Source organism: Panthera leo, chromosome D4, assembly GCF_018350215.1.
Source record: "Panthera leo isolate Ple1 chromosome D4, P.leo_Ple1_pat1.1, whole genome shotgun sequence".
In the NCBI taxonomy this organism is placed as follows: domain Eukaryota; kingdom Metazoa; phylum Chordata; class Mammalia; order Carnivora; family Felidae; genus Panthera; species Panthera leo.
This window is the reverse complement of record NC_056691.1, coordinates 23,653,864-23,674,761: the sequence shown is the minus strand read 5'-3', so window position 1 is coordinate 23,674,761 and position 20,898 is coordinate 23,653,864.

Genomic DNA, 20,898 nt, shown 5'->3' with positions numbered 1-20,898 from the left:
GGGAATGGACAACACAAAAGTATGAATTGGGGGAAATGTGGAGTTGTCTGTTTCTCCCTTTAATTCTGTTAATGTTTTCTTCACATATTTGGGGGCTCTGCTGGTTGTGTATCAACATAAATATGTTTATACTTGTTATATCTTCTTAATTAATCGACCTCTGCATCAATATATAATATCTCCTAATAGTTTTTGACTTAAGATCTATTTTGTCTGAGGGGCACCTAGGTGGCTTAGTTGGTTAAGTGTCCAACTTCTGCTCAGGTCATGATCTCATGGCTCATGAGTTCAAGTCCTGCATCAGGTTCTGTGCTGACATCTCAGAGCCTGGAGCCTGCTTCAGAATCTCTCTCCCTCTCTCTCTGCCCCTCCCCCACTTGCACACACTCTCACTCTCTTTCTCAAATATAAATAAACATTAAAAAAAGAAAAAGATCTATTTTGTCTGATATTAGTGTAGCCACCCCAGCTCTTTTTGTTACTATTTGCAGGGAATATCTTCTTCCATTCTTTCATTTTCAGCCTATTTGTGTCTCTAGATCTAAATGAGTCTCTTACAGACCATATATGGTTGGATTATGATTTTTATCCATTCTGCCATTTGTTGCCTTTTCACTGGAGAGTTTGATCCATTTACACTTAAAGTAATTACTGATAGGAAAGGGCTCACTTTTGCCATTTTATTATTTGTTTTCTGTATGTCTTACAGCAGCTCCCCACCCCATTTCCTCCACCACTGCCTTCCTTTGTATTTAGTTGATATTTTATAATGACATGTTTTGGTTCCTTTGTGTATATTCTATAGATATTTTTGTTGTAGTTCTCATGGGATTATATATAAAATCCTAAATTATAACAATCTAATTTGAGATCAGCTTAGCTTCAATTGTATACAAAACTCTACTTATATACGGTCCATCCTCCTCTTTATGTTATTGATGTCATGAATTACATCTTTATGCATTCTTTGCTCAATAACATAGATTTATAATTATTTTTATGCATTTGTCTTTAAGTACTGCAGAAAATAAAATTGGAATTACAAATCAAAATTTTAGTAATACTGGCTTTTACATTTGCTCATGTATTTACCTTTACTAGAGATCTTTATTTCTTCATGTGGCTTCAAGTTGCTGTCAGCATCCTTTCATTTACTAAAAAGCATTTATTATAAGGCAGGTCTAGTGGTAACAAACTGCCTCATCTTTTGTTTATCTGGAGCTGTCTTAATTTCTCACTCATTTTAAAAATTTATTTTATTTATTTATTTTATTTTAGAGGGAGAGAGAGCACAAGCTGGAGAGGGGCAGAAGGAGAGAGAGAGAGAGAGAGAGAGAGAGAGAGAGAAAGAGAGGGAGAGAGAGAGAGAGAGAGAGAGAGAGAGAGAGAAAATCTTAAGCAGGCTCCACACTCAGTGCAGAGCCCAACTTGGGGCTCGATCCCACGACCCTGGGATCATGACCTGAGCCCAAATCAAAAGTCAGGTGCTCAACCAACTGAGCCACCCAGGCACCCCTGTTTTCTCACTCATTTTGAAGACATTTTTCTAGATACAGAATTCTTGGTTGATAGTTGTTTCTTTCAGCACTTCAAATATATCATCTCAATATGTTCTGGACTCAAAGATTTCTGATGAGAAATTAATTGGTAGTCTTATTTAGGATATCTTTTATGTGATGAATTGCTTCTCTCGTTGCTTTCAGCATTTTCTTTTTGCCTTTTGGTTTTGAAAAGTTAATTATAATTGCTTCATTGTGGGTGTCTGAGTTTATTCATACTGAAAGTTTGAGCTTCTGGATTTATAGATTCATGTATATCATCCAACTTGGTAACTTTTGCCCATTATTTCTCAAAATATTCTTTCTGCCCTGTTCTCTCTTCTTCTGGGACTCCCATAACATGTCTGTTGGCCTACTTGATGCTGACTTATAAGTCTTAGGCTCTGTTCACTTCCTTCTAATCATTTTATTTTTGTTTCTCAGGCTAATAATTTCAATATTCCTGTCTTCAGGTTAGCTGATTATTTCTTCTTCTTCGTATTCAAATCTGTGGTTGAACTCCTCAAGTGAATTTTTCATTTTAGTTATCAGCTCTAGAATATTTATTTTGTTCCCTTTAATAATTTCTGTATTTTTGTTGATATTCTTGTTTTGTTCATACATTATTTTCTTCATTTCGTTTAGTTTTTTGCCCATGTTTGCCTTTAGCTCTTTGTACCTATTTAATTTGGTTTTTTAGAAGTCTTTAGTTAGTCTGATGTCTGGATTTCCTTAGAGACATTTTCTGTCAATTTATTTTATTTTTGAATGGTCCATACATTCCTGGTTCTTTGTATGCCTTGTGTTGTTGTTGTTGTTGTTGTTGTTGTTGCAAATTGGGCATTTGACTATTATCATGTGTAAAGTTCTGGAAATCTGGAAATCAAATTCTACCCTGCCCCAGGTTGTTTTTTTTTTTTGTTTGTTTGTTTTTTAGTATATGTGCTGCCGAAGCGAGCACTGTTTGTTTGTTTTTTAATTGTTGAAGGCTCTAATACTGTTTTTGAGACTTTCCCAAACTATTTTATAAGCAAAGACTATTCCTTGTCATGTGTAATCACTGAAGTCTCTGCATTCAGCTATCTTGAGAGAGATTTGCTTTGAGAGAGATTTGCTTAGATACCAAGAGGTCTCCTAATCTTTGCAGATTGGGTCTGTTCTGGGATAATCTTTCAAAACTTAGCTAGGCTTGTTCTAAGCTTAGGGATAATTCTGAGGTTAAACTTTAAGGCCTCTGGTATTTTTTGACCATATATCTTGCCTGGGCATGTGCGTAGCTTTCTAAATTCCCTTATATACATGGCTGTTTTTGAATGTGTTAATTCCCCACAAAGAGTCTCAACCCAGCCTCTCCTCCAGGCTTTAGTTCATTGTATGTCTCCACCTGTAATCTCATGCCCCAGTCATCTACAGGTCCATAATTACCTTGCAGCTTTTATGAGCAGAACTTGCCACCTTTCCTGCCTAAATTCCAAGGTGGGCAAAACAGAGACAAGTACACTGCATCGTTTTTCAGATATCTCTCATGTAAGTTAGAACAAACACACACAGAAATTTACAAATAAGTTCTGCTTTGCTTCCTCTGGTTTGAAGTAGGAACTGAGAATCAGGATGCTACTGCATGAAGACCAAAACCACTGACATGTCTGGGGGGCAGGGGTAGTAAGGCAAGAGTGAGTAAAAATGCCACAAAACTACTTTCCTACCCTTCTCAAGATGGATTTTTTTCTCTTTTCTTTTGATTAGGTATTGACTTAGCAGCTGTAAACCTTTGACTGTTTTCCACAGCTCTGATAAAGTTAGTTCAGATATTTCTGCTTGGTTTTTTTTCTTCAATATTTTTGTCAAGGAATAAGAATTTGGAAATTCCTAGTCCACTAGGAGAAATCTATCACTTGAGAAATCTGCAGCTCTATTTTAAGAAGTCACTTTTGGAGCGGATCCTGTCCACATGAATTGTTATTTCCAAAGGTAAATTCCAAATATTTAGACTTTTAAGACTGGCTCAAAAATGGCTTTCATAATTTTAAGAAAAATTAATGTATTGGAATGACAGTTCCTTGTTTGTATTTGCTTTTTTTTAAAAAAGCAAACATAAGCCACAGTAGCTTCCTGGCATTATAATTCTTAATCAGCATTATTGATATTTAACTTGCTACTAATTACTTCATAATTATAGCCCCTCACTGCACTCACAGTAAACCTGGAGACTACTTTTACACATACAATTAACTTTTAAAATCAGTGAATTTTGGAACTTCCCTCTTATTATTGTTTGACTCTCTTTCATTATATTTTTCTAAATGAATGAAGATGACTTTATTCCATCCTTACCAAACTCTGGATGGAGCCAAATTTCCCTTAAACATTTCAAAAAATGAGTTATAAACAACTGTTTCCATAATTCACTCTCCTTGAAAATGTCTTCCAAAGATCTTTAACAGAATTTTATATATTTGACTTCTAAAAAGAAAAAAACTATTGAATTTAATCAAGAAATTTTCCTTCACTTTGCATTGAATAAAATATCTTTCTTTCAAGCCATTGTTCAAAGACAAGAAGAATTCAGAAGAGTCATGGGTCCTGGAATCTTCCCCCTTTATCTTTTTGGGAAGCCAGGTTCTATTGAAGAAGAAAAATAAAGATCTAAAGCTATCTGTGTTAACAAGGTCATGCAAATAGGCCAGGTGAGGCAAAAAGCAGGGTGAGGGATATATTTCTAATATTCACTGTGAGGTAAAAATAAATACATAATATATTTTTAAGAAAACCCACAAAGCTTTTGGTTTAAAGAATATTTGTCTCAATCAAGACTCTTAATTATAGAGAACAATCTGATGGTTACCACAGGGGAGATGGGTAGAGAGATGGGTTAAATAGGTGATGGAGATTAAGTAGTACACTTGTCATAATGAGCACTGGGTGATGTATGAAAGTGTTGAATCACTATATTGTACACCTGAAACTAATATAACACTATATGTTAACTAACTGGAGTTAAATAAAAACCTAAAGAAAAAGAATGTTGTCTCCACTTTGGCCCAGTGCAGGATTATGTGGAAACTGATTACAATACAGAATTCTCTAATACTCCTTCCTATTTTCAATAATGCTGCAAGGCCTGACTCTTGGGGGAGCAGAGTAAGAAAAGTACATAGTTGCCCTAAATTTATCCGCCCTCACCAGGGCACCCAGGGTGCTGGTTAATAAATGGCTCCTCACTTGCATACCAGCTGTATTGGCTTGGCTTAGGGCTCTTCCAAAGAGTTCACTCACCTCACATTAGTGAGCAGCTTCCTACAAGACAAATCTTCACTGTGCTGCACTGAAGGATTATTCAGCCTTATAAAGCATACCAGATTCCCCATTCTCAGTAGGACATTTAATTAACCCCCATTGATTCACCAAGCAAAACAACCAGTAAGAAATTTTGGGCTTTTCATTGTGGCCCTAGGATATCCAGGCATTTCTTGGTATATTGAAAATTTTTATCCCAGTTTCACTCTTAAGTTGTCAGAGTAGAGAGAGTACAGGAATACATAATTTCTTCAACTAACCTAGAAGCTCTGTTGGACTATCTATTTGGTATTAATTGAATTACCTACTGGCGATACTGGGGACAAGTAGGAAGGGAGCCTTTGTGGAGCAGGGTGTGCAGAGTGCTGTGTGTGCATAATCACTTAGGACTGTTACAGAGAGGTTGCCTGGGAAGCTGTCTTGTTAATCTGAGGTTACAGCACCTCTCAGAATTCTCCCTAAAGGGTGGCTTTCCTTATAAGAAGGCTCTACCAGAATATGATTCATATCATGGACTGGATTCCAGAGAAAAGTAGGGAAATATTTGTGCATGGGTAGATACTGATCTTCAATTTTATCTGGCCCTTGGACAATTATAGACTAATATCGCCATTCTATTGTTGAGGGAAAAAAAATACACCTTCAGAGTCTTTAGCAATAATACATGAGCTTTCAGGTGCCTGGGTGGCTCAGCTGGCTAAGCATCTGACAGTTGATTTCAGCCTAGGTCATGATCTTATAGTTGTGAGATCAAGCCCTGCATTGGACTCCATGCTGGGTGTGGAGTCTGCTTAAGATTCTCTCTCTCTCTCTCTCTCTCTCTCTCTCCCCCTCTCCCTCTCCCTCTGACTCTCCCCTGCTTGCACTTTCTCTTAAAAAAATAAAAATAAAAATAGTACATGAGCTTTAAGTACCTAGGTGGACCCCAAAATAGGCTTTTCTCTTCCTAACTCTCTAATATGTTTTATTTCCAAATTTGTATACAGTAGAAGTTTATGCATGATCCCCTCTGTGCTAGGAGCTTTTCTAAATCGTCTCATGTAACAGTTGGAATTACTATATGAGGTAGTTATTACTAGCACTCTTATAACACCTAATGCATTTACTAACACATAGTAAGTTCTCAATAAGTACTTTGTGAATGAAGAAAAGCTAAATGGACAAATAACTAAGTGTATAAATGGGCTCAGATAGTATTAAGTGACTTGGTCATAATCACAGAACTAGAAAGCTGAGTTCATACTTAGGGTTAAAAAATGGGGATGGGTGGTATTGCAGACTTAATTTAAGCCAGTTTTTCCCATTCAAAATTTTGTAGTTATTTTGATATACTCAATGACTTCCAACTATTATAAATAGATGGGACTAATGTCTCCTCATAGATTGTATTTATCAACAAAATCAAGTCCTAGGAAGGAATTCTGTCATACTTCCACAATTCATTAGCAAGTGGGTACAACAGCAGTCATACATCCATTTCTTGAAAGCTTATTAATATCCCTGCTCCTTATCCTGTTAAATATTCTGACAGGCAGTTTACTTGTAAGATGTACCCCCAAGGCAAGTGGAACAGGTATTTGACAGCAGGGTAAGTAATCTCCTGGTTGGATTAAGATTAAGTTTAAGATTAAGTAGGGGAACACAGTACTGTAGAAGTTCCACAGCACAGACTTGCTCCCAAGGAGTGAAGCTACTGTCTGCAGCTTCTTATTCCTCATTCATGAGAGGGTGAAGATGCCTGTACAGAACTTCAAGCCAATCCCTTCTGGACCATTTAGAGTGTGGCAAATGCAGGACCTAGTTGTTTTCAAAAAAGCTGCCTTGCTTTGCCCAGGTATGTCTTTCTTCCAGAAACTGCTGAAATCGTGGAGCTGCAGCTACTCCCATATATGGCTACCCATGGAAGAAAAGGCCAGAGCAAAGATGCTGGACTTCTGTCTGGAAGCCTCCAGAGGGTGCTCTCTCTTCTGGCACTATCGCTGAAAAGAAACTACTGCATCTCTGTTAACCATCATCTACTTTGTTATCCCTGCATCACCCCGGAGGTAGGAGTGACACAGAAGTAGAAGGAACTACCAGGGTTCCAAGCTACTCCTCTTACTCACTTAACATACATCTCTGGAGAACTGATCCTGCCCGAGAAACCCTAAGGGCAAAACACCTCCTTCCTGTTTTTCTCTATTTAAGGCAGGAGGCAGCTAACCTGAGTGATCATCTTACGGTGTGTTCCTGGGGCCACTGTTTCCTGGTAAGGCTACAGAAAAGTCTTGAGTATATTTGAGCACCTGAGAGTTGGTATCTACCAAGCTGTCCATCTTCATGAGGTAGATCAGGAAACATTACTCACTGGAGGCCACGGTTGCCAACCCACTCATGAATTACCCAACTTTTTATGCAGATAAATGCCATGACAGATCAGTTATTAAATATAAAATACACTGTGCCACATAAATCTTTGTTTCCCATTGCTTGCTCCTGGGCTGAGCCGACTCATGAGATGATTATGGAAAATTAAAGCCTGGGAAAATGTAAGTGCAGAAGGCTTGCACAGAGCAATATAAAAGTATGATTTGTGAGCTTGAGAGTGGGGTAAAGCAGAGGAGACAGTGTGTGGGGATGAGAGGATACCTACTCAGAAGTGGATCTCCATCATGAAAGCCAGACATGCCTGGAAATGTGAGGAAAATTGTGGTTTCCAGAGCATTCTCTAGCCTGAGGCAGTCACCACTTTTAGTTAATAGCTGTAAGAATCATGGTGGCAATCCTGCAAAAGAGATTTGGGGGAATTGGTGTTCATATTAATCATTAGTCTTTCTGCTCCAAGTGACAGAAACCAAACTAAAACAGGCTCAAAAAGAGCTGGATAAGGGGAGTGGTGGTAGAAAGAAGAATTTATTGGTTCAGGTAACTGAAAAGTTCAAGACTGGATCTAGATGTCCAAACTATGACATTAGGCATCTTTCTCCATCTTTTGCCCTTTGCGGTTTCCTCTGAGTTGGCCAATGAGAGACCAAAGATGACTGGTAACAGTTCCAGGATTACTTTCCTCCAACTTAGAAACACCAAAATTGAGTTTATTCTTCTTGATATCTCTGGAGATTATTCTAATTAGTTTGCTCACATTTCAAATAATCTCTTTGGCCAGGCCCAGGTCTAGTGTCCATTCCTGGAGTCAAAAGTAGGCTCAATTTCAGCTGAAGTATAGGACCTGAAGGGAAGTAGTGGCTAAAGGAAGAGATAGGTTCTCTTAATATGCAGGATGCTGAGAAGGCAAAAATAGGTGTTTACTTCGTGGGTGTAATTGCCTTTAGCCATATATATGAAGAAAGGGACCAAATTAGGACAATTAAATTTCTCCATGATATATGTTCCTCTTCTACTTGAGAGGCTAGACAGGATTCTAAAGGCATAATTCATTTCCTTCTCCTTCCTTCCTTCCTTCCTTCCTTCCTTCCTTCCTTCCTTCCTTCCACAGACAGTAGCTGAACATGTACTGTGTTCCAGGCGTAGTGATGAGTGATATAGATGAACAATGATAATGTTCATCTGACCCTCATAAGTTCTAGAAGTTTCTTCAGGTCTTCATCAACCCTAAAAAAAAAATAGTATTGGCTTCACATCCTTTGGTGTAAATGTGAGATTCTTTTGGTGCCTAAGGAAATTTAGTCAAAGGACTAGAAAGAAATTCTTGTATGTAGACATGATCCAGACTTCATAGGAATTGTCCAGCTTTTTTTATATGGAGAGTTATTAACCACAGAACCATAGCCTGCTCAATTCTGACACCTTAGTCTATACTGCAAGTTTTGAATCATAGGGTAATTGAAAATAGTTTCTGCCATATACATGCTAAGAGTAGTCATTATTGCTTATTGGTTGCTGTGGCCAAAATGTTCCTAAATGTACCCTGTATAAATAGTATAAGGGAAGATTTCTTGGAGTTACTTAAGCAATTAAGACCCTCCCCATGACATTCATTATACACAACCAAAGAAACCTGATAAAAAGCATTTGTTAGATATATAAGTAATGTAGTCTCATAGTAACCAGTGGATCCCTGTGAGATGCAGGTATAAGAACAGTGCTATTGGGAAAACTCTCTTCATATTAGCCTAGCAGAGTTTCATGGAGAAGACAGGATTTCCTGACTCTATTTTAATTTGATTTTGTAATCACTCATACTTGGACATTTATAGGCTGTGTCACCGGCTTGCTTTCCTTCACTTGTATTTGTGCTAGGTGTTATTAGAATAACATTGATTCTATCATCAGAGATGGGAGATGGCCTCGTAGTATGAAAGGACAGAGTAAGACAAACTAGATCTTATCTAATTGCAGCCAAGCTACTATCTTTAAGACAAGAAAGCAAGTTATTTGGCCTTTGTTTTTTTTTTCTATAAAACAAGGGAAGTAGTCTAGCTAGTGCTATCCAATAGAAGTTTCTGCAAAAATGAAAGTGTTCTGTATTTGTGCTGTCCAATATGGTAGCCGCTAACTACATGTGGCTTGTGAGTAGCTGGTGTGCCTGAAAGACTTTTTTTTCTGAATTTTTAATTTTACTTTAAATAAGTTATTTTAAATCATAATGTAAATCGCTAAATCACCATGGCTGGTGATTACCATATTGGACTGCACAGGAAGCATCTCTGTAGTCCCAGACAACTCTCAAATTCTAGGGTTTTAGAACTAGCCTACACGTGAAGATTGTTAACTCTGCGTTTCTCTGTATGAAAGTCCTTTTAAGCATCAAAATCCATTTTGTGTTCTCAAACACTGCAGTTTCCATTCAGCTTTCTGATTCAGCTGAAAGATGAGTAAAGGCACATGTAAACAGAAAAGCTCCCGGGGGAATGAACATCATCTCAACAGGGCTCTTGTCAGTTGAGCGTTCCAGCAGGCTCCCAGAATATATTACCTTTGTGAACTATTCTTCTGCTATGGCAGCCGAAGACACACTATAATATTGCTGGGAGGCTGGAGTCTGTCTTCCTTCCAGGCTTTCCTGATACAGGCTGTTGTTTCAGACTCATGAGGCACACATACCTGCAGTGAGACTGTGTCTGCACCAAACAAGATGCCATGGAGGCATAAAAATTACTAGTTAATTGAACCAGTAATGATAGCCCAGCATATATGGCAAGATCCCCAGAGCCAGAGAAGGTTAGAAAGAGAGTTGAGAATTACCACATTGCCTGGGACTGAGTCTGTGTAGGTAAACACTTGCTTTTAGTTTGCCAGCTGGCAAGTGTCAGTTTGAATCGGTCAGTGTTCCATTTTGAAGGGCTGAGACTTTTTGCAACGTTATTATCCTTAGGGCTTCTAGGTTCATGTGATGTAGTAGAGTAGAAGGAGCTGAATTATATGTTGAACTCTGTTCAGATTATCCCCTGAGTAGTAGGCCAGCTTTTTCCAACTCTCCTTTATTCCTCAGTGCCCAATCCATAAACCCACTTAGCTCATGCTGTGGAAAGTCACCTTGAAGGAACCATCTGGCACAAAGCCTTGGTTAAGTCTACAAGTTTCCAATTGTTCTTCTTGATATCTTTGCCCCCAAAGGACTCAGACAGATGAGACAGCATGGCCAAGGGCCCACACTACCAAATGACCACCCATGCCCAAAGTCCCACTCTGATGCCAACTTGTCCTCTGAGGTCTGAGCAATACAAAGGATCATGAGAAGCAATTTGGATTGTTAACTGCATGCTCTTGCTTTATTCAAATGCCATGGATGCCAAGTGCAAACACAAAGTGTAGTAAGACAGATGAAGTGGAACTTCCTTTTTCAGAAGCAGTGCTGAAAATCCTCCCGAGTTTGCATTTGAGGGATTCTGTCAGGACTGGCTCTCAAGGAGCAGGCTCTTAATCTCCGAGCACCCAAAAACAGTCCTAAAATTCATTTTAATGCCCCATTTCCCATGTCTGGTTTTCCCAAATGGTTGTCAGTCATTCATTCAGCAAATATTTATAGAGCACCTTCTGCCTATTAGAAACTATTCCAGAAACTATTTTGGTAGTGAATGAAGCAAACCTCTATGGAACTACTATCTTGATGAGGAAGGTGGGGTATGAGAAAGACAAAGACAGGAAGCAAATAAATGTTTAAATGTTGGACAGTGGAAGGTGCTGGAGAGGAATGCAGCTCAAAGAGGATGATAAGGAAGGAGAGATTGCTATTTTTTACAAGGTAGTCAGGGCAGGATTCTCTCTAATAAGAAAACATTTGGGAAGGCACTAGATAGAAGTGAGGGAGTGAGCCATTTTATTAACCAAGAAAAATGTGTTCTGGGCAGAAGGAATAAATAGTGCAAAGGTCTGAATGCTGGAGGGTGTTTGGTGACTTTGAAAAACTGCATTGAGACAGTGTAGCTGGCGGGGTGTGAGCAAGGAGGAAAGTGGAAGAAGATGAAATCAGAAGAGTGGTATGTGTGTGTGTAAGGAACATTTAGGGCCCTAAAGGTTATTGCAAGGAATTTGACTTTTACTCTGAATGAGATGGAAAGCTACTGGAAGATGTTAAACATAGACCTGGCATGACCTAACTTACTGTGGTTTCACTTTGGCTGCTGTATGGAGCAGAGTCTATATGGGGATGAGAGTTGGAAGTTACTGACCAGTGGAGGTGACACAGCATTCTTACAGTCTGCTATATTTTCTTTTATTGTTATTATTATTTTTTTTAATGTTTATTTATTTTAAGAGAGAGAGTGTGCGCGAGCACAAGCAGAGAGAGAGGGAGACACAGAATCCAAAGCAGGCTCCAGGCTCTGAGCTGTCAGCACAGAGCCTGACATGGGGCTCAAACCCATGAACTGTGAGATCATGACCTGAGCCAAAGTCAGACACTCAACCAACTGAGCCACTCAGGCACCCCGAGTCTGGCATATTTTAAATGTAGAACTAACAGGATTTACCAATCAATTGGTTGTGAGGTGTGAGAAAGAGGATTCAAGGACTGATTCCAGGGCTATCACAAAAGCAATTTCTTACCACCCTATCTTTGTAAACGGTAATAGAAAGAATGGCCTGAATAAGGTCCACAGACAGATGAAGCTTCCAACACCTATTCTAGCAAGTAAGGAGGATCCATCCATTCAATCTTTACGATCCAGCAAATGACACAGTTTGGGGAGTCAAAAAGACTTTAATAGGACAAGGACTGTCAGCCACTTATACCTTCCTTGAGACATTTACCCATCCTGGGTCTCCATTTCTTCATCTGATAGAATTGTTGAAAAAATTTAATGAGGTAAGTGAATCACCAAGCATGGAATCTGGCAGACAGTAAGCGTTCAGTACAGCTGTACCTACAAAAGTGATTTTTTATTATTGTATATCGCAAATTAAACAACCTATAAAATCAGGGCAATGAGCTCATTCTCTTTTATGTTGGTATCAGTTTATGCTCATAAAAAGCTTAATTTCATTCTTCTCCTTCTGACTTTCTGGAGACTTGGAGGGTGGGGGAAGTGGACGTGAGGTGTGGTATCCACTGGGGTGAAAGTTAATTCTTAAATGAAACTATTTGCTCTTTCCCTTCACATTGGTGCAGCTGCAGAGTGGGAGCTCACATCAGAGTCTATCATAAAGCAGCTTTATTAAAAATAGTAATAATAAAAAAAGGATCCAGGTTAATTCCAGCTATTGACCCTGTGGGCAGCACTTATATGGGCAAAAGAGGATGCTTTCCAATGCTGGTATTGATTTTCATGTTTAATCCCTCCTCACAGAAGCCTCTCCTCATTGCAGCCAGTATAAAAGTAATCATTCTCTTTATGATCACTCCTTCAAGTCAGACCCCAAGCCATTTGTAAAAGAAAAGGAAAAAAGCCAGGAAAGGAGGCCCCTGCAGCAGGAAGGCAGATGAGGTATCTCCTTTTATGAGTCCTGAAGTGTCCTGAAGACAAGTGAGACGGTGCAAATGCACCGGCAACCAGAACTTTTTGCAAAATTCATTGAGGGTGTGCCATGGGAAATGGATTGTTCTGTAACTGAAGGGAGCCTGGAATAGAATCATCTCCTCTCTCTCTCTCCTCTCTCTCTCTTTCTTCTCTCTCTCTCTGCCTTTTCTTCTCTTTCCTTCCTTCCTCTGTCTCATGCACACACTGCCAGCTCGTTCTGTTTCTCCACACCACCCCCCCAACTCTGCCTCACACCTCAAGGGGCCTCATGTTCATACATATAGACACCCTTATATCCAAGTTTATTCCAATACTCTTCACCTGTTCATCTAACATCCACCATGAAGACAAACTTTGAGCCTGGGGATGTGCACTCTACTCCAACAGTAAGACACACATTTGTGGGGACACTCAGGCTCCGGAGATAGGCTTATAGCTATAGGTCTGGGAATTCCTGGGTTCTGTGTACCCAGAGCGTGGTCTAGCACTGTGCCATGCAATAAAGCAACCAGTAGTCACATGTGGCTACTGAGCTATTGAAATACGGTTAGTCCAAATTGAGATGTGATGCAAGTGTAAATTACATACTGGAATTTGTAGACTTAGTACAAAAAAGAATGTAAAGTATTTCAGTAATTTTTATATTGACTACATTTTGAATTTTTTCTGTTATGGATACATTATTAAACTTAATTTCATCTGTGCATTTTTGCTTTTTTTAACATGACTTCTGGAAAATTTCAAATTGCACATGAAACTTTCTGTTGCACAGAGCTGGTTTAGACCAGTGGGTCTCAGTGTGGTCCCAGAACCAGCAGCACTAACATCATCTGGGAACTTGTTAGAAATGCAAATCCTCAGGTCCTACCCTACACTTTCTGAATCAGCAACGCTGGGCCCAGGAACTAGTATTTATGAAGCCCTGTGGTGACATGATGAGAACCACTAATCCAGAAGCCAGTGCAGCCTGGAGGTGAGAGTTCTCTCAACTTGCTCCTGGATTGGATCTCTTGTCCTAGGTGGCAGAGAATTGCAGAAAAGTGTCCAGAGAAGGCTCCTCTAAAATCTCAGAGCCTCAGAACTAGTTCTGTCTTAGCCCTTCCCCCAGTGCCTGCCTGGGGTTGTTCTCTGCAAGGAGATGTATTTATTCAAAGGGGTTCAGTCGTCTCGCTAAATAAAATCACTCGCTTAGGCTGGTAAATATTGACTCAAGCTGTTACGCTTTTATGTATTTCAGCAACTCCCAATGTTTGAGGGCTCAGCAAGCAAACAAGAACAGGTACAGGAAGTTATTGTGGTGTTTGGGGCCCCTGTTTGTTTTTGTGCAGCTGATGCCTGTTGCCCATTGTGTAAGGCTGGTTACTAATGACCTTGTTATGGAGCACTCTGCAGTTGATAAGGCCAAAGGCTTTAATAGAATACAAATGCATTTTACATTTCCACATGAAGAGTTTAATTGTGTTTTGAAGTGTACTGTACCCTAAAGGCCTCTCTTTCCTCAGCAATGTACATCCCCAAAATAAAACCCTGCAAAGAATGGAATGCATAATGGGGTGATGTGTAATGGGCAGTTTGGAAGCCAATTTGAAGGGGACCCCCCTGGTATCCATTCTGCATACATTTAAGCAGGTCTCCAGAGCTGTTGGGGAAGAAATGGTGGAGGTCCAGCCCATGAAGGAGGCTGTAAGGAGCTGTGCACGCACCATTTATAGTTTTAAAGAATTGGAAAGTGTCATAGGTTTTTGTGTTTTCTTTAATTAGCCTCTTGGTGCAATACTAAGGGTGGGAACAGGAAATTTTCTTTTATTTCTGTTTCTAGCTGGAGTGCTGGGGGCAAAAGTTAGAGAGTGAGGTGAAAGCTTCATCAGGCACAGGGTCAGGGAATGGATATAACAGGCATAGGGCATGGGTGTGGCAGTAGCCTGAGAATCTGGGGACAGAGCAGCCGGTAGGGCAGAGGAAAGCAGGGCTTCTCAAAGTCACTCTTCCACTTCTTCCTTCTAAATCACTCTCCTTTATTTGCTCTTTCACATCATTTTCTCTCCTCTTCTCTCTTTTCATGCTTGATTTTCTTTTCTCCTCCTTTCTCTCTGCTCCTGCATCCTTCCTTTTTCCCTCTGGCAATAATGTGGAGACAGAGAATTTCTGGGAGGAAAATGGGAGGGAATTAGCTGCTAAATAAATTGGATCCAGTATCCACCCCACTACAGGCACAGGTATTTAACAAACACATCTATCCTTACGTATCCTATATAACATGCAAGGGTGGGTCCACACGTATACACACATGTGAAATATATAACAAGATTCTACAGCAAAATATAAAAGAGTACTATTGATAACTCTGAATATAGTAAAAGATTTTGGTGGGTTTGGGTTTCTTCTTTAAAGTGGCCATGGTGGATGAATAAATCAGATAATGCAATTAAGGCACTGTCTTTGTCTAGTCGGGCTGCCATAACAAAGTACTACAGGTCGGGTGGCTTAAACAGCAGCAATTTATTTCTGAGCATTTTAGAGACTTGGAAGTCTAAGATCAAGGTGTCTTTCAATTTGGTTCCTGACTAGAGCTCTCTTCCTGATTTGCATATGGTCGCCCTCTCCCTATGTCCTTATGTGGCCTTTCTTCAGTGCCTGAGCACAAAGACTGATCTCTCTGCCCCTTCTTATAAGGCCACTAATCCCATCGTGAGGATTCCATCCTCATGGCCTCACTTAACATTATTTACCTCTCAAAGTTTCCAGCTCCAAGTATTATCACAACGGAGATTGGCTTCAACACATGAATGTAGGGAGACACAAACATTCTGTTCATAACAATTCTGAACAAACAATAAATATTAGTATTATTGCTGCTTCTGAAATGAAGACTTGTAAACTGAAAGCATTCTGTGGCTGGAAGATCCATTTAACTGTTCTTTTGTCATTTAGACCTCAGCAATGTGGTCAAATCAACAAAATCAAAATTAAGTCAATATTCTTTTCAGCTGTTATTCTTTTAATTATAATGCATATTCTTTTTGGAGCCATTTCCTTTCTCATTCTCTTCCCCTGTAAGTTTTTCTTTCTTGACATTTCAAGTGAAACCCAGTGATAGAACAGTCAGTTCAGTTCACTGACCAGCTAATCCATTGCCAAAGGATGGCCCATAATTTCATTACGGAGAGCATGTTCTAGTACCAAAGCTCCAGATCCAAACTACTGACCCCTGACTTTAAATATCAGACTGTGTTTTCCTAGTGTGCAGATTTGGAGGATCCTGGGGGTCCAGGGCCCAAATGGGTTCAACTCTGCGGTGATGAGCTGATCATTCTGGGTTATTCAAGTGCCATCTGGGGTGGAGCCACAATTTTCCAGTGGATTTGAGTCTTTTGACAATTCTTTAGCCCTAGAAGATTCTTAGGTTAAATAATTTTTGATAGATTTTTTTTTTTTTTTTTTTTTTTTTGGGACAGAGAGAGACAGAGCATGAACGGGGGAGGGGCAGAGAGAGAGGGAGACACAGAATCAGAAACAGGCTCCAGGGTCCGAGCCATCAGCCCAGAGCCTGACGCGGGGCTCGAACTCACGAACCGCGAGATCGTGACCTGGCTGAAGTCGGACGCTTAACCGACTGCGCCATCCAGGCGCCCCTTTTTTTTTTTTTTTTTTTAATTTTTTTTTTTTTTAACGTTTTTATTTTTGAGACAGAGAGAGACAAAGCATGAACGGGGGAGGGTCAGAGAGAGGGAGACACAGAATCCGAAACAGGCTCCAGGCTCTGAGCTGTCAGCACAGACAGCTCCTCCTAACTATGATAGTCATAGGTAAGGAATACTTATAGGTGGGGATTGACTCAAAGCACTATATCCATATGATGTTTCACCAGGTTCCTCAAAGTGTGAACCTGGAGCTTGCTAAAATGCAAATTCTTAGGACTCATCCTGAGTTACTGAATCAGAACCTCCAGAATAGGGTCCATAAAAGTCTGAAACACATGGCTCTAGATCTGGATATGGAGACTAATATTTTGCATTATTGCCTTTTATTTTTTTCTCTTGAATTAGATTTTTTTCTTAAAATGGAACAAAATAAAGCTTGTTTCATTTGATTATAAAATCATGAATGTTAATTGTAAAAAATTCTGACTGAAAACAGTTAATAATAATAAGTTAATAAGTTAAAAATCACCAATAATCCCACGTCTCAAAGATAACCATGGATTAATGCTATCTTTTCTTCCTATTACATATTGCAGTGAACAAAGAATGTTCTGTAAGCACAGTTGCTGCTTTCATAGAACCACAGGATATTAATGCCACGAGGGAACCGGGAGATCATGTGGGCCCCATTCCCTCATTTTTATAAAGGAAAACCAAGTAATTAGCTGTATGGCACTAGTCCAGCCAGTGACTGGCATAAATGAACCTAATAGTTGTCTCCATCAGATGTGAATGAGGCATCGGATTATCTATCTAACATGCTGGCACTTTAGGAAAGCTCTGTATAATTTTAAATCTCAAAGATGCCTGACTGATGTGTATACCTAATAAGCCTAATGGTTTGCCCTTGGAGAAGAGAACAAACAGATAAAGAAAGATATCATATGAGACCTACTACTATTATTTCTCCAACTTAGGTGAAGTAGGCCACATAAGTAACCATCACCCAGTAGTCAGTGACCAATACAATATACAGCTGACCTTTGAACAATGTGGAGGTTAGGGGCACCAGGCCCCCTGGACAGTCAAAAATCCATGTATAACTTCAGACTCCACCAAAACTTTACTATAGCCTACTGTTGACTGAAAGTCTTACTGATAACATAAACAGTTGATTAACACATAATTTGTATGTTATATGTATTATATACTATATTCTTACAACAAAGTAAGCTAGAGAAAAGAAAATGTTATTAAGGAAATCATAAGAGAAAATACATTTACAGTACTGTATTAAAAATCCACATATAAGTGGACCCATGCAGTTCAAACCTGTGTTGTTCAAGAATCAATTGTATATTAACATAAAGGCAACTCATTCACTTATCCATTCATTGCTGTAAAAGAATTCTTTGAGCATCTAATTTGAACTTATTGCTCAAAGACTATTGTCTTGGTAAGACACAAAATGTACAGTTTGGGTTATACCTTTTAAATGAACTTGTATGTTCCTGAAGCATAATCTTATCTCAAGGTGTTCTATCTGAGGCTGGGTTTTTGAGGCTGGGAAAATGGTATGCCACCTCCTTCAATTTTAACTGCATACACACACTGCATATCATCAAATGAACTTAATGAGAGTGTTCCCTCTCTGGAGGTGCTCAATATTTGAAGATTACTTTTTAATGAAATATCTTGTTATCATTGTCCAAATAACTGATGACCTTTCAAATGGAAACCATATGTAAATACACGGGACAGGAAATCAGTGTATTTCTTTGTACGGAGGAAGAAAAAGAAGACACGCATCATGGTGTAAAGAAAAGAACAGGAGACTAGGAAACGTCTGTTAAATGTCAGTTACAATTTCTGGTTGGTGACCTTTAGTTTACCAGTTATTTTGCCATCATATGCACCATCCTATTTGCTCTTTGGAATGTCACTGTATTGCAGTTAGCACCTGATAATGTTACCCACTACACTGGTGAGTTGCCTAATGAGTGAGAAGTTATCTGGTGGGTGAACACTTGGTGAACCAGCAGTACTCAATAATGTAAAATATGAATATGAAGATCAGTACATGTGTATTCTAGTAAAACATCTTTCACTCCTCATAGCAAGGACATCTAATGGCAAGAAGAAATTTTCAAGGACATAGTCAACTTCCTAAAAACACAAAGCTTAAAAGTTAAAAAAAAAAACAAAAAAACCTTTCAGGAATCAGGGACTTTCTAAGCTATTGGCCCCATGCCCCCATTTTGTTGGTGATTAAAGTAGAGGCTCAGAGAGGTTACATGTCTTACTCAAGGACTGGAACCTGGGCCTCCTATAATGCTCTGTCTGCCAAATACATCTTGCCTAGAGAGCCTCAGAAAGCACATCCACATCTATCCTTTTTAGTCAGTACTGATGTTACCTTACATTATGTCTTATCTTTAATATGAGCATCCAATTGTTAGATGGTGGTGATAGTCATGAGGTTTATTGACAGGAAAGGCAGGGTATTTACTGAAAAATAACATACTCCCCATATACTTATTAAGTCGAATTAAACTGAAGCTTGAGAGTGGAGTGAAAATTGCAGATGGAGGGTAGGGTGGAGAGTGTAAGGGAATGTGGGGTGGGGAAGCCAGTGGCAAATGGGAACATTTCTGGGACAGTGGCCAGAAGAAAGTCCTTTAATAGAAATTGTTGGTCTTGTGATCTTAAAAAAAAATTAAAGTTTAATTTTGGGAAGAAAACCATAACCCTTTCCTGTCTTCCTCACAATAGGGTCCAAGTTTGCAATCTAGTATTTTATCTCAGTTCATAATGCATTATTAGGACAAGGCATGGAAAATGGCTTATAAACATGATCCTCCACCAGGAAATGTCTAGACAGCTGTTTTTGTTCTTTTCCCTCTTCTCCTTTCCAATTGTTCAGGCCTTGAATGTGAGAAAGAAACTTAAGACCTTTAAACAATAAGCCAAATAAATGTCTTTTGCATTCTGGAGGGAGAAAAAAGGGGGTCTCAAGGGCTCAGTAAACTGACTCTAAGTCAGCCTAGAAGAGCCACAATACTTTTTGTTCTCTGGACTCCTAGTGGTCCCCCCAGATTTATTCCACTGGCCTTGAAAACCAGCTCTGTGACATTCTGGGGGATTTTATCTCTTATGGTGAATTACTGTATCCAGTGCAAATCTTCTCTAGGGCTCACAGAGATCTCAGCAAGCAAGGAATATGGAACTGCTTAAATCAGGAATAGATGGGGACTTTGAAGATAAGGTAAACTGTGTTTTCTTGTTGACAAAATAATCTGAAGCTTTTGTTGTGTGTTTCCGTAAAAGACTTCCCAGGCATAAATCAATATGGCAGCACCAACTCTGCGAGAATAAGAAACGATAAGTATAGTTTTCAGCACCCTGTAACCACTCATTACATTTATTTCCCAGTTTTCTTTGTTATTCCTTTCCTGTTCAAATCTGAGCCAGCACATTTTTGGCTTCCCAGCTGAAGTAGGAGGCGCTGCCAATCAGCAGGAAATATAATACAGATAAGATTCATATAAACTCTTTTGAACTGGTAAAATAGCTAGATGGGAAATGGATGTTAAATTGTTTACATTTGGCACGAGAAGAAAACGTTCCATTTTTAAATTCAAAGCCTCTGCACCTTTGTAAATGAAAACAAATCACATGGGTCATGTAGTGTTCCACTCTGTAAAAGCCATCAGGAGACTGATAAAAGCTTTCGTAAATCACTAACTTTATCTGGTACTTGCTCAAAAGAGTCATTTCCCAGATTAAAATGATGTGGCCCTTGCCCTGGGTCTTTGGAAAAACTGTGTAATCACAACAAGCTCCAAGCAGACTCTGAGGTATGCTCTACAAACAGTGGCAAGTGACTTACACAGGGTCTGGAAAATCTGGGGGGAGATGCCTACGAATTCTGATTTTTCAACTTCGGTCCTTCCCAATTCCTATGAAGGATACAAATGTGTGGTCTGAAGACATTAGCATTATGAAAAAGCTTTCCTCTTGGCAAACACAGGTATGCCCAGCTAAGTTCAAGTGATAAAGAAAAGTAATTTTAAAAAACGGACTGTTGAATTCCATGAAACAACTAAATGGCTTAATCCCACAGAAAGATAAATTTCCGCTTTGTGTGAATTTTTGCATGTCTCAGCTACTTGAGCTTATGTCTAGACACTAAGTGATGTAAAAGTCACTCAGAATGTTAAATAAAATTAATTACAAAGTTGAATTGGAGTCTGACTCAGTGGGGAGCCCTCTGTAATGGGCGAGGTACAAAGCCTGGAATGCCTCGTCACTGTGGCCCACCATGCAATCTATCTACATTATTGTGTCATGTTCAAATATATTGTAGGATCAACCATATGGAGCAAGGAAAGGCAACAGCAGAACTATGGTTCTTCAGCTCTCATGAAGTTACATATTGTCGTAAGTTGCCACTAATAGAAAAACCATCCGACCTTATTATTAGAACAATACTGCCCTCAGAAAGCAGCAGATAGGAGGAAGCAC